The sequence below is a fragment of the Mycetomoellerius zeteki genome, unplaced genomic scaffold (genome assembly GCF_001594055.1).
Source record: "Mycetomoellerius zeteki isolate Tzet28-1 unplaced genomic scaffold, Tzet1.0 scaffold145, whole genome shotgun sequence".
In the NCBI taxonomy this organism is placed as follows: Eukaryota; Metazoa; Arthropoda; class Insecta; order Hymenoptera; family Formicidae; genus Mycetomoellerius; species Mycetomoellerius zeteki.
In genome coordinates this window covers 980,032-994,432 of record NW_017256393.1, presented here as the reverse complement: position 1 = coordinate 994,432, position 14,401 = coordinate 980,032, and the positions used below count along the sequence as shown (strand labels likewise).

The window sequence follows — 14,401 nt, the reverse complement described above, 5'->3', positions numbered from 1 at the left end:
CAAATCAATACCAAATGGAAAATATAATAAAAAATAACTTAAGTGGCATGCATTCGGTAACTTCCCCCTAATATTTAACATGTAAACGTGCGTGTATAAATTTTCAGCAAAATACAAAATACAAAAAAAACATTTGTTACAACATTAACGTAAAAAAACTAAGGGGGTTTTCACATGTGCATTAAGCGTGTGCGTGAATTAAAAATTTGTATGAGAATCAACAATGAAAAAGTAGGGGTCGCGACAGATAAAGAATGAAGAAAGTCCCCTTTATGCACATCCGGATGTGGGCACTAACACAAATTAACGTAGCTCCCCTCTAAAATCCCAGCTGGCCCCACTGGCAGTGGCCCTGTAGACATTAGCGATCGTTATCCAAGGTCAGTGACATCGGTCGTCCACCCTATCGTCTCGTCTGGCGTCTCGAATATCTTTTTTTTTCTCCGTCCATCGGGCGACGGCTTTCCTGCGGCTATATAGCCGGGATATAACATTCGTCGTGCTTTGGAAACCGGCTCGGAACGAGATATTCGATCCGCTTAAAAACTTTCCGACATCCCCCTCGTGGGATATACTATTTTTAAGCGGACAACCGACAGACGTCATTCGCGCGACGCAGCCTCGTCTGCTGTGGGTTTACGTGTAGAAAACTATCTTCACAAGTTTTGCACTTTTATCTCGCGTTGCGAGAAGCTCAATTTTAAACAAATGCGACGCAAGATCATTTATAAATTAAGATTTTCTCTTGTCAAGTTAGTTGCGATCAACTGGATCGCGTGAAAATTTCTTTCAATCGTTATACTTGACGACGAAAACACAAGGAATTCTAATCTTTAAATTCTTTGGAGTGGAATATCTCATTCTAAAGAGCCAGTCTTAAAAAAAAGTGGCTCAATCTTATCTTTAATGCCCAGTTCTACCGATATAAGATTAAATTTAATCTCGATTCCATTTATTCCTTATCTTTTTTTAATTTTAATATCCATTGCTGTCAATGTAGATTAACTTTAATTTCGATTCAATTTACTCTATATCTTTTTATAATTTTTAGAACCAGAAAAAGATGAACAAAATAACTGAAATTAAAGTTAGGTAAACTACATTGATAGAAACAGGCATAAGAAAAAGATAAACAGTAAATTAAATCGAAATTAAAGTTAATCTTACATTGTGAAGAAATCGGGCTTAAAAATGAGATTCAGTCTAAAAGTTTTAGTGAGTGGAACTGCGTAAACTTGTTTAACCGGAGCACACACAGATCTTTGCATAATGCATACAGCATAAGAAAATCGACCAATCAGAGTCCTTCATTTCCTTCTTTCCTATGAAATAAAAGACTCTTATTAATTGATTTTCTTATACCTTGTACGTTATACAAAAATCTGTAATTTTATCCACGTTTTCCATATTTATACGGAACATGTACGGAAGATACTGGCATATTTCGTTGTCGATGTCTAATTTTGCTGCAACAATGCACCAATTGTTACAATTGGCAATTTTCCAAATTTGTCCGAATTCTTGCGTCCGAATTCTTGATGATATTAATTTTCTCGGAAATATGTACGCAATGATTTATAGTAGCAAAATGTACACGCGAATCGTATCTTATGGAAGCACGTTTAGTCGTTTGATACCTTGTGTGTATAAAGTGTATAAAATAAATTATAACAGATACGCGACGATGGTGGTCTATTTTCGACGGCGACGTTCTTTATTTTGCTCTGCAAGTGTGTTTTGTCTCATGTTGCGACAAAGCGAGGTAAGAGAGAAGTCACATGCGAGTCTCGCGGTGCGTTCGTGTGCCGAGGGCAACTTAATCCCAACTGAATAAGAAGTTCTTTATCGTTCTAAGGTCGAAGCTTCAAGCACAATGTTACATAAATTGATTCCAATACAACGCCATAGTCGTCCATACATATCGGTTTCCGAGTACGCGGCGATTACGTTCAATCGACGCGAATGTGTTCAATTTTCCGACAAATCTTGCAAAAATATATTTCCGAATTCCATCTTTTTAGTCCCTCGCTAATGCGTTTTTTTTTTGTGTGCAAGATTCGATGCGTGTAGAAACCCTATGATCAGGGTCTGACCACGAGATAACGTATCTACTTTTGATTGGTCAGTCCTTTTTGTCAACTTTGATAAGTTAGAAAGAATAAAATGGTATAAGTTAGAATGAGATAGTCTATATAAAAAGAAACAAGATATACACTATATCCTTTTTTCTCACTTTTGTTTTGACAAAACTGCTTGTAACCAGATTCTGTTATAGTCTGTAGGGTCTCTAGATGCATGCAATCTGCGCTGTAGCTTTGTGTCCTTGAAAGAAACCTAAAGAACCAAGATAAACGTTCTAAAGAGAACCAAAGAGAGCTAAAGAGAGCAACGTACTGTCAACGAGAACACTTGAATTCGCACTCGAGTTCTTTGAAGATAAAAATGTGACTCTTCTTCAATGTCTCGGTACACGAATATTTAAAGGCATTTTACGCATACGTAAACGTTCTTGATGAACGATGAATGAGACAAATTTTTTTCCAATTAAAAACTGCTAGCGCGCAAGAGGAGAAAAGGAAAGAATAACCAAGTATACTATTTTTAGGAAATAAGAGGCGGTATTGAACTCGTGGGAGATAAAACGAGCACTGTTAAATTCATAATGTCAAATTATACCTAAATTGAGTTTTAATTATTTCAATAGGTCGCTATAGCGTCTATCGTTAAAATGATTAAAACAATGGCGTTACATAATTTAACTGAAGAAAATATATTAAATTTGACTCAAATTTAGTTTATTACTTACTAAATGCGTACTTTAACATGGATGTGTTTACTGTAACTAATCACAGAAATGGATTCATTTACATTTTGACATACGTCAATACGTGGAGATTAAAAATAATAGTGTTATATTTAAGTTAAGCCAAGTTGTCATAAATTCCTCATCCTAAAATTTCATAATTTTTCCCTAATTTCCAATAGTAATTAAAATTGTTTGTATTTTTGTTCTAATTTTAAAATCGTTAAATATTTCGTTGAAAGAACAATTTAACATAGCAATGTAAATTATTGCTGACACTACTTGTATAATTTAATTGTTAAGTAGGTGTAATGTATGCATATCAAACTTCTTTAAAACTAAGAATTTTTATTTTTCAAAAAATGTTGCAAAATTCCCTGACTTTTTTTTTACCGTTTTCAATTTCCCTGACAATATTCCTGATTTCCAGTTCTATAGCAATTCTGTCAAGAGATTGGATTATCACTGCTCCTTTGATATCAAACAGTGAAGATTTCTTTCTGACGGTTTGCTTTGAATAAAAACTGTAACGTTCCGTTATATAAACCACAATGAAGAGAACGAGAAGAGGACGCGAAGATAGAAGTGGAGAATACCGAAGCAATATGTCGTTGGCCTCTTTCGGTTAGGTTTGGCGACGGGTATCCGGGTAGCGTGTTACAGCCCTGCGCACTCAGTCGTCTTACCAACTCGTCCTTCGCCTCGAGCCACACCACACGTATTGCTCGCAGGCCACAGCTCGCAACCGGTCTAGTGGAGATAGTAATTCTATCCAACACGTGGCGCGCGGCGGGAAGAAAGAGGTATGTCTCGGAATAATCTTGCGGGAAACGCCTTGGTCACGCCTGTGGAGGGTGGTCGGAGGCCTCTGAAAAGATGACACCGGCAGAAAAGAGCTAGCGCTACTATAATGCCGCTCCTTCGTCGTCGAATTACTTGACGTATTGTTTGACTCCGCGCGTGCTCCTAGTGTCCGATTCGTTTGGACGAAACAAAACACTATTGAACCTTCCGACCTATATTCCAAACCAACCTTGATTGCAGTGCTAATCATGAAAAAAATCTTAGAGTTCAGATACATTGGCTGCATTCAGCAGAAAAAAAGCAGCTTTACTTTTGTTGTATGATTCTTTAGTATGATTGATTTATACATTTAGATCCAGTGAGGAACTAAGGCAAGACCAATTACATTAAAGAATTGTACGACTGTAAAACTGCTTTTTCTGTTGAACGCAGTCAATGAAAGTCTTATCGGTGAATTTTGATGAAGCTGGCCAACAGCCAACTTGTACGACTAAAACTACCGATTTTCTTAAGACTGGCCAAATTCCGGCTAAGTCGGAAGGAAAGAAATAAATTTATTCCTTCCCATTAGTCGAGCTAAACGACTCGCTGTACAATTAACAACTTGTAGATGCGAAAAATCATAGTCTATTTAAGTTAAGACTGATTAAAACTTAAGATTTCCAACTACCAACTCATTGTAGAATCAGTTAAAGGAATAAGGACTAACAGATCAACTTACCAGATACCAGAAACAGGACTTCTAATAGATTGAAATTTGTTATTCCTTGTTCCTCATTCCATATCAATATATTTGAGTCTTTAATCGTGTTGATGCTTAATTCCTTCATATTTGAAAATTGTTTCTGCTAGGTCTGATTTTTCATAAACTTGTGGTTTAAATTTAACCTCACTTCATTTGATGATAATGTAAAAATTTTGTTTTTCTAGCTACGATTAATCGCTAAACTAATGTTGTGTTCTTCTAGCTACGATTAATCATTAAACTAATAGTTTTATAGTGATAACTTTAAAAGTTATTTACCACAAAACAATCAGTTTAGATGAACCATAGATGGAAAAATACAGCTTTTATCTATGGTTTTTATCTTTTAGGTTATCTTCAGATTAACCTAATCAGTCAACCAGCAAACAAAGAACCGGATTCTAAGGAGTTGCACACAATAAAAAAAATATTAAGAACAGGAATAAGTATCAAGATTTCAAACTATCAGAAACTGATTACACTGGAATATGTATTACACGATTTCTGATAAGTTAAAATCTTAATATTTATTCTTAATATTTCCTCTATTACGTGCAGGGTCTTCTAATACTGTAACACTTCTCTATGCATGTAGCTCTTACAAAGTAATTGGCATACGGTATACATAAGTAATGTATTAAAAAAAATATGTGCTAATAGCGCGTATGAGACGGAAGATATCACGTAAGGCTAATTACATTTTAGTAGAATAATATCCTCGCAATTATGTCACGCACAATACATATATGCCACTTGCGCCGCTCCTAGCTTCCTGTCCAGAGTATTTATCATTATGTAACGTAATGCAATTTACATAACAGGAAACGAAACACTAAAGCCACTACGACTTTATCGTAGACGTCGCTGCTGCTGTATGTTTTCAACTGTAATGTTCTGTAAATTCTCGTCGTACATAATTTTCAAAAAATATTGTTAGAAGATTGTAGAACCGTTTTATTTGATTAAAAAATTGTAACTAGCAGAATTCTCGAGATCGTTTGTGACAATTTATGAATATAAAATCTGATACTGAATGTATGCATAACGTATATCGCCAGATATCGTCACACTATTGGTGCGCTATGAAACGTAGGAATTCTTCAATTATGTTCAAATTGGAAACTTAATTAATACTGCGAATTGAGTTGATCGACAAAGATGGGTCAACTATCAAATAAAACGAGTAAAATATGAAGGAAAAGTATTTGAATGAGTATTTGAATTTAAAATACTTATGCGTATGATAATATGTACATGTACGTATGACAATACATACATACCGACCAGCACGACGAACAATAGACATTGAAGAACGAAAAACAAAGAGCATTAGAAAAACACTCATCGAACGATCGATCGTCGACTTTCTGGAGCTCGCTTCAACTTGAAGGACATCACCTTTGATCGAATAAAAAATCAGAATAATCGAAGCCCCGCTAAAAAGTATCGTCTTAGGTCGGATTCCACCAATAGAGTGACTCCGGCAAATACGCCGCGCTGCACGGAGAGAATTTTTTCTTAGAATTTACCCTGAAAATATGACAGTCGTGGGGCAACATTGTATTTCGAAGAATTTTAATGTAAATTTCTCTCGTTCATTAATAAAATTACAATAAAGTATAAAATAAGTTTGATCAATTTTACTGAAGTGCATGATAAAAATCTTTAAAATATTATATTGTACCACAATTACCATATTTTCAGGGTAAATTTTAAAAGAAAATTCTCTCCGTATGGAGACTGTGTGTGTGCTGATATAGTTCGTTTACTTTAAACATAGTAAATAATACTTAATAAATTAAGTTTTTGATAGGTGCGGCGTACATACCGGGATTATCCTATATGATTAACTTTAATCTCAGCTTAACTTACTTTTTATCTTTTTCTATTCTCTAAATTTCTTGTAGTGAAATCTCACTCCAAAAGAGTAAAAATATTTTATTTCTTGAAAAAAAAAAAAAAGTAAAAATTGCCATTCTTTTTCAAGAAGAGAGATATTTTCACTCTTCTCTAAAAATGAGTATTTTCACTTTTTTAGAGTGAGATTTCACTCCAAAAAAATTTAGAGAGTAATTCTAAAAATTAGAAAAAGAAGAGTAAGTTGAGCTAGATTAAAGTTAATTTACGTTGGTAAAAACTGGCATTAGACAAAGATAAAAAGTAAATTGAACCAAGATTAAAATTAATCGGACCAATTGATGCAACCGCCTTAAAGTAGAAAAACGATCTTCGATCGCTCAACATCTTGAATCAATTGTGTCCGATTGTTATTGACGTAAGCGACTCGTGACGATTTTACGAGTTACAATCGAATTTAATATGTATTACACAGTCGAAACGCGATAGCACGTAATTTGATGATCCACGCAAATTAGACGCGCACGTGGTCACGTAAGACGAGATGACTAAGAGATAACGAGCCTTTTTTATTCGGAAAAGCTGACCTCGAAGATTCTATGAAATCTGCGACAGCAATAATATTCTAGACGACAAAGTGATATATTTATACGATCTACATAATATAGCAAGCTAACCATATTAATAGCTGCATTCAGCAAAAAAAGTAACTTTGCAACTGTTGTAAAATTTTTTAATATAATTACTCTCGTCTTTATAGGTTTTTCACTGGATCTAAATGTAAACCAATCAAACTAATGAATTTTACAACAGTTGTGTAGACGTGCTTTTTCTTCTGAATACAGTCAATGTTTCAACCTTTTCGAAACAGGTTCCAACCCAGTAGGTGTCTAGACAAAAGATGACATCACTGACAACTTGCAACCGGATTATATCGAGATTACTTATCTATGGAGAAATTCTTTTATAAAACACGATATATCTATCGCTTACATTTGTAACAATAACGACACAATTTAAAAAAAAAACAAAGTTTTTCAGAAAATAAGTTTGAAAATTTTGAAATTCTGTAATATTAATTTTAAAATGTAACTGGAATAACAACTGATTTTATAAAGAAATAACGGTCTTTTAAAAAATATTCTTTTTTCCTTTATGTTTCCGTTTTTTTAATTTTTAAATTATGTAACAAATGAGCGATGCATCTGGATAGACACTTGGAAGGTAAAAGTTAAATGCATAAATCAATAATGAAAAGAAAAAATAAAGATTATAATTAAATATATTATTGAAACAATTGTATTAGACTGCATTTAAATGCATCCTGATAAAATTATTTCAATTGGAATATGCCGAATGAGGTGTGTGTGCATCTGTGGGACACAAATAAATTAAATTAAAATAAATATGTGCAAATATACACAAGCTATTACTAAATTCAAAAAGTTTTCAAATAAATATAATATAATCTCTCGTGTGAAAAAAATACGTTGTTTGTACAAGTATATATATATATAATTTGAAAAAAGGAATATAAAATTTAAAAAATTCCAAAGGGTATTACAATAAATAATTTAAAGTTAATACGTTTATAGAGGAATTTGATAAAATTCATTACTCAATATCAATCTAGGTCTGTCAATATATGTGGTAATCGTGACACAAAAGTAATATAAGTTTTTAATTATCAGTAAGTAATTATCAACGAAGAAGTTATAGTACACACATACTTAAACATTTTTCCTTGAATAATCGATAAACATACCACTAAAGAGCTATAATTAGTGCAAAAAATATATTAACGGTTCATCTTGTTCTTACTAAATGCAAATAGAACGTTCGATTGCAATCGCTCCGGATCGAAGATTTGTTCATACGGTCGATAAAACGTCGGCGATAATGAGTGCAATTCGCATCTATTGGACCGATTGACGCAAAACGCAGAAATAAAACATGGCTGAAGTTTACGAACGATAATCTGTCCGTTCGTTCATTCGTTCGTTCGTTCGTTCGTTCGCTCGCTCGCTCGTTCGTTCGTTCGTTCGTTCGTTCGGTCGTTCGTTCGTTCGTTCGTTCGGTCGCGGTATGCACGCGCGTGCTCGTTTATTTCGCCTGTAGACGCCTCTTCGTGCTCCGGATGGGATGCGTCGCGTCGCGTCGCGTCGCGTCGCCGAGCTGCGCCACACCACGCGCACGCCACGCTACACCATGCCACGCCGCGTCGTGCCGCCGTTCCGTCGGATGACGTCAACCCGTTTTTCCCCGTTTTTTCCCGTTTTTCCGAGAAATCTAATCGGTATAAAATATACGGAGTAATCGGTTTGATCGAATTGATGAGGGACGCGTTTCAAACAATCCACCAACTTTTTCGACTCGAGTTATAAAAGCGACCGATCGAGCTGGATTTTATGGAAGAATAAAGCGAACGAAAGTATCGGGACGAATGACTTTCAAGATTTCGATGAACGTTGGTCGTCCGATAAATCTCACTTTGAAATTCTTTCCAACGCTGTCTGAAGCTATTTATTTATACGTTACATCCCTCATTTTACCTGGCGTTGCATTCGTACGCGATTTTGTACATTTATACGTTAGATACTGTTTGCGTTGCTTGCACTTTTTGCACTCAGTATCTTCGCTTTCTTTCTTTTCAATACTCTTTATCGTGATTATTTTTTATCGTGCAAACAAAGGAATTTTGAGGTTTCAAGCAAAGTGAGCGAACCTCATTAGGCCTGTTCTTTTGGGCTGAAATTTTTGGGCTGAAGTTTGACCAGTTCATCTTTCTTCCTTTTCTCTCCAGGAGGGAAGAAGAGAAAGAAAGATAAACTGGTGCAAAAGCTCAGCTAAAAAGAGAGATGGAGAAAGAGAGGCCTATTATATAAAATGCTCTAAAAGGTTCGTTCGAAGAAGTTATAGATGTACTTGGAGTCGACGCATTCTCTCGATACGTCGACTAAGAGTGAACACGATTGCGAAATATTCACCAACATTGTTACGTGATGAGTCACCCACCAGCCGCTTAATAGGATCGACTCGATTAACGTGGAGATTTGAATGCCGTGGAAAAAAAAGAAATGGAAACGAACGGTCGTGGGCTAGCTTGGCAAACGGAGCTTTCACTGACGTCAGTTGGCGGCATCAGTTATGTCGAAAGCATGAGCAACAATGTGGCGCGCTCGATTGTAAACTTTACTGTTGTGCCACGCCACGCGTATTAATATGGCTCTCCCTCCACACAAACACATAATTTTACCACACTTTTTATCCGATCTACGGAGAAACGAAGCGAGGCATGTAATTCGTCGATCGGAAGCACGTGTTACATTCGTATGACCGCGACTATCAAGGTGATAGTCAAAAAAAACTTCGTGAGTTAGCTCGTAGGATGAGCGAGACGACAGAGATCCGAAAAAGAGGGATCGACATTGCCGCGTGTGCGGGTGGCTCGTTTCGTGAGGCTAGACGAAGCTAGAAAGGAGGCGTCACTCGAGGGGGAGCGATCGGAGGGCTACGAAAATTGGCCATAAATCGTCGGGAAGCTATTTAGTGACGCGCCGAAGAAGCGATCGAGAACGTAATGACGGCGAAGGTAATGACAGCGCGTGGCGCGGCGGCGGTGGAGACGGACGAGACGCCAGAGTTCGTCGGCCGCGCCGCTCGTGCCGCGCCACGCCATGCCATGCCATGTCACGCCGCACACGCATACATACACGCGCGCGTAGCGAGGAAACGGGTCGCGTACGCCTCGTACAAGCTGCGGAATCGCGAACGCGGCGATCGACTTTTCCTACCGTACACGCGGCCTCCGAAGCGAAACGGCGATGCGGATGATGCGACGAAGACGAGCGCGTCTTCTTCGCGAACACTCACCTGAATCGCCATACACATTGAATATGGAAGCTACGGTAGGGCGTTCGTTAGCGAAAACGCGACTCCGTAGGCGACAGGAAACACGCCAAACACTCGGCACTCGCGTACGTCCGCACGCTGAAGAAGCCCGTGAACAACTGAACTCACTGTTCAAGAAGGATGGACGGACCGACGGAGAAAGACGCGTTTAGGAAATGGCGGAAATGATGGAGACGGCGCTCCGATCGGTGTGTCGCGTCGCTCGCGATTGGACGGTCCGATCGAGAACTATGGAAGCGCGCGAAATTCGAATGTGTCATTGCGCGCCATATGGGGCAGAGGATTCCATTATTGCTTTATAATGCATATCGAAAAAGAAAGAGAGAGAAAACATTTATTGCTGTTCTAGAACAAGCCTTCTAAGAACTTCAGAACAAGTAAATAATAACGTTCAAGAGTAAGAAATGCAAAATAAGAAAATTAACAAGCACAATTAGCGCAGAAATTAAAAAAAAATATTACACGAGGATAAATTAAATAAAATGAAATAAAATATAATGTAATATAATATAATGTAATGTAATATAATATAATATAATGTAATATAATATAATGTAATGTAATATGTAATGTAATATAATGTAATATAATATAGTGAGAGAGAATCAGAATAAAAATCATTATTTATTAGACGCTCTGGGACTGTAGCCCTAAAGCGTACATACATTTTTACATGAAAGAGAGAACAATAATGCAAATTATATTTTGAAAATGCATGAGTTAATTATGACACGTCGCTGTCATTCAAAATACCAAAATCTATTTCTGTAAAATTTTCCGTTAGGGCCTATCCAGACAAACTTCCACAGCACAAAAACGTCCTTATGATAGAAATACAATCGGATATTGATGCAAATAGGATAATTTCCTTTATGCATATGCAAATTGAATAATTTCCTTTATGCGACTATGCAAATTTGTCTAGATCTAGATAGACCCTTATTAAAAATTATGATCATACATACGCGTTTATTATTTTTCAAATCCAACATATAAAAAAAAAATAAAATTGAACTCGGAATTAACAGTTTTCAAAACATTTATTCATTGTAAATACATTGTTTGTTTGCCTTCCAAAAAAATTAGGCTCATATGGGTCTCGTAAAAGGCGATTTCGTGAATCCGTGATTATTATCTATGTTTCCTCGAGTCGAAACAGAAGTTTGACTATAAGAGTCGCAATTTTCTTCGGAATCGACTATCGGTTCTTATCATATTTTATGAACCAGACAATTTATTCATTTTTATATAATTTAAATTTCTTAAAAATGTATAAAGTATCAATTTTTTTACAAAGAAATGAAAAATTTATTAAGAATTGAAAGCCTTATTAATAAATACAACGCCGATCATTTTAATATAAACCTTGATTATTTTGACGACTATATTACAAAAATTAACTACAATTTAATAATTGATTATTTTTTATTCGCAATGTCATCCAAGTTCTTGCGATTACAATTCAAATTTCTTATTAAAATCCCTCCTCTCTTTCTTTTAGCAATACATTCAATTATTCCTACTTAATGTGTCACAAAATTATAATCATTTTTTTTAATAAACAATGTCTCTTTATAAGAGAATTAATTATTTAATCATTCTATTTTTAAGGCATATCTTGACTCGAGATAATTTGCGATTCATATGTTCTAAAGTAGAAAAAATTATATAGATTTAAATTTTTAATGTTTCTCCGCATCATTATTTATTATCTATTTATTATACCATATTTTGCGCCGTATGTCTTTATCGCTTTATTGTTTAACGAAAGCCACATTATTTCACTTAATAATAATCATCAATGATGTAAGTCATTCAAGAAAAACATAAATGATAAAATTTCCTTTCGCGAGCTTTCCTTTTACTTCGTTTTCCATTATTTCTGGGCCGTGCGATCGATCGCATATTGCTTTCACAAATCAAAATCAATTATTAATATTCAGTTATTTGTATCACTCGTTAATACTCGTATATAACATTATATATTTCGCTTACATTTTATGGTCCCTACAAAAAATACATTATGTCTATAAGCAGCTTATATTACTATAATAATCATGTATATGTACATAACAATTTTTCATTTAAATATATGTATTATGATCTCTAATATATGAATACTCGATCGCTCCGTTCCGTTCTTCCTTGCTTTTTCTTTATAGATTCTCGCTCAATCATTAGTTTGCTACAACATACACACACACACACATACATACACACACTTGCGCACGCGCGCAGATACATCCTTTTTAAAACAGTTTCTTTTACACTTATTGTAGCTCTGGAATGTTACATGCAATAATCTTATTGAGCGTGATAAAAATTGGATCGAACCGAGCAAAGCGTTTTTTGGTTAAAATTAAAAATGTAGTACTATCAGAGTGAAAATTATCGTACCAATTATATTATCAGTGGAATAGTGATGATAATAACAATATTCGTAGTCGGATTTAAGACCGTCTTAATTGCAGTCTTAAAATATCATCACCAATCAGAGAGTCACACATTTTAGCATCTTAAGACATTATTTAAGACGGTCTTAAAATAAGAACGGACTATGAATACAGCTCGCAGTATCGATAATAGCAACAGTGTTAATAATAGTAATAGTTACAGCAACGCAATACGACAGTTGTAAAACTAACGCTAATCGTGAGGCTAAAATCGATAAAAGAATAATAGAAAAATCAAGAAAATGCTACTAAAAATCCAATAATCATAGACGACATTATTTAAAAAGGAAACACAATGTGTGTAGGGGAAAAATTCTTACAAAAGTATTTAAGTATTTAAGTAACATCGTTGAAAGTCTATAAATGTGAGCTACGTATAAATTATTAAATTACATGCGTATCGATAAATCGCCTTTGAAATGAATTACGCGCTACTCGTCTTTCTCATTTCGTCAGTACGCGTAAAAATTAGAAATATCGCTTTATCATGGCAACCTCGCGAATATTACGTTATGATGCAATACGCGATTGTTTCTCTTTCAAAGAGATTTGCTCAATACAAATCATTAATTATTTACAGTACAATCGCTTGGAATCAGATCCGGCATTAATCCGCAGCTCTGCCTATCGGTATGTAGATTGAATTAAATTTGATTTAACATGTGTATTTTCCCTCTATTCACAGCACTTGTTATTATTCCCTACGATCTTCTTCAAAGGTTACCGTTCGGAAGAAGTTTATATCACAAAGTAGGTATACACACACATATATATATATACATATATAATACTAAATAATTATATATATAATTATTTAGTTAATATGTCAATGTTTTACGGAGAGATCATATTGTTCTCTCAAAACTAGTGCGAACGGTCGACTTTGATGAAGAATATACATTAATCTCGAAATATTCCTCTAAAATATAGCATATTGTATCATATTACAATTTGAAAAATTGACAGTGGCGAGCCAAACGGGGAGAAAATATGATAAAACTATGTGAAACTAAGACTATTCTTCTAGAGGCATATGTAAATCTATTTAGTACCCTTATCATTGAAGCGCATAGCTACAAATAGATAAGTATCCCAATTGACCAGCGAACGTATGCGCTAAAAGCAATTGCATATAAATTGTTTTTTAATACAGTTTATTTATGGCTCAGTACTCTTTCAAATGTTTCATTGAAGTTAAATATAAGTATAATAAAACAAAGTTTACGTTTTTTCTATGCTATAATCTCATATTTAACAATAATATATATTTCTTTGAAATTTTTTTTATTTCATGTTACAAATTAAAATTGCATCTACCCTCTCATTCCTGAGTAATTCTACATTTCTTTTTACACTGAAATTGATTCTTCAGGAGACTTTCAGGTACAAAGCAAATAGATTCTTTATATAGAGTGAGCGCTGTTTGCATAAAGCCCAAACTTTGAAATAAAACAATATTAAAGTTAATTATCTGATTGATTTACCGAGCCACTGCATGCATAAAAATTATAGTTTCGTTGCTTGGAAGCATTGTTTGTATCACTGTAGGATATATATATATATATAGTGACTTATAAGTTTCCTGAAGTATTACTTTCTAAGAATCTCCTATTGAAAGATTAAGAAATAGATTGACTAAATTGAAAACGAAGAATGAAAAGAAACGGAGGATAAGAGATCATTTGCAACTTATAAATGCACAATTTTTACGGTTGCATCTACTTACAGAAAAATAAAAAATACACAAATCAACGCGTTGTTTAACAATAGAGATTACTCACGATTTGTTATATTAATCTTCGTCATTTATAGATATCTTACTACACT

General features: G+C 34.8%; 1 protein-coding gene across 1 annotated transcript in view; it reads right to left on the bottom strand.

Moving 5' to 3' along the window:
- The window catches only part of LOC108732109 (protein tyrosine phosphatase type IVA 2), a 25,484-nt gene extending 15,264 nt beyond the window's left edge, over positions 1-10,220 (bottom strand). The window contains exon 1 of the mRNA XM_018462760.1: positions 10,083-10,220. The gene's annotated coding sequence lies outside the window, so the exon portion shown is untranslated. The remainder of the gene's footprint in view (positions 1-10,082) is intronic.
- Positions 10,221-14,401: the final 4,181 nt, after the last annotated feature.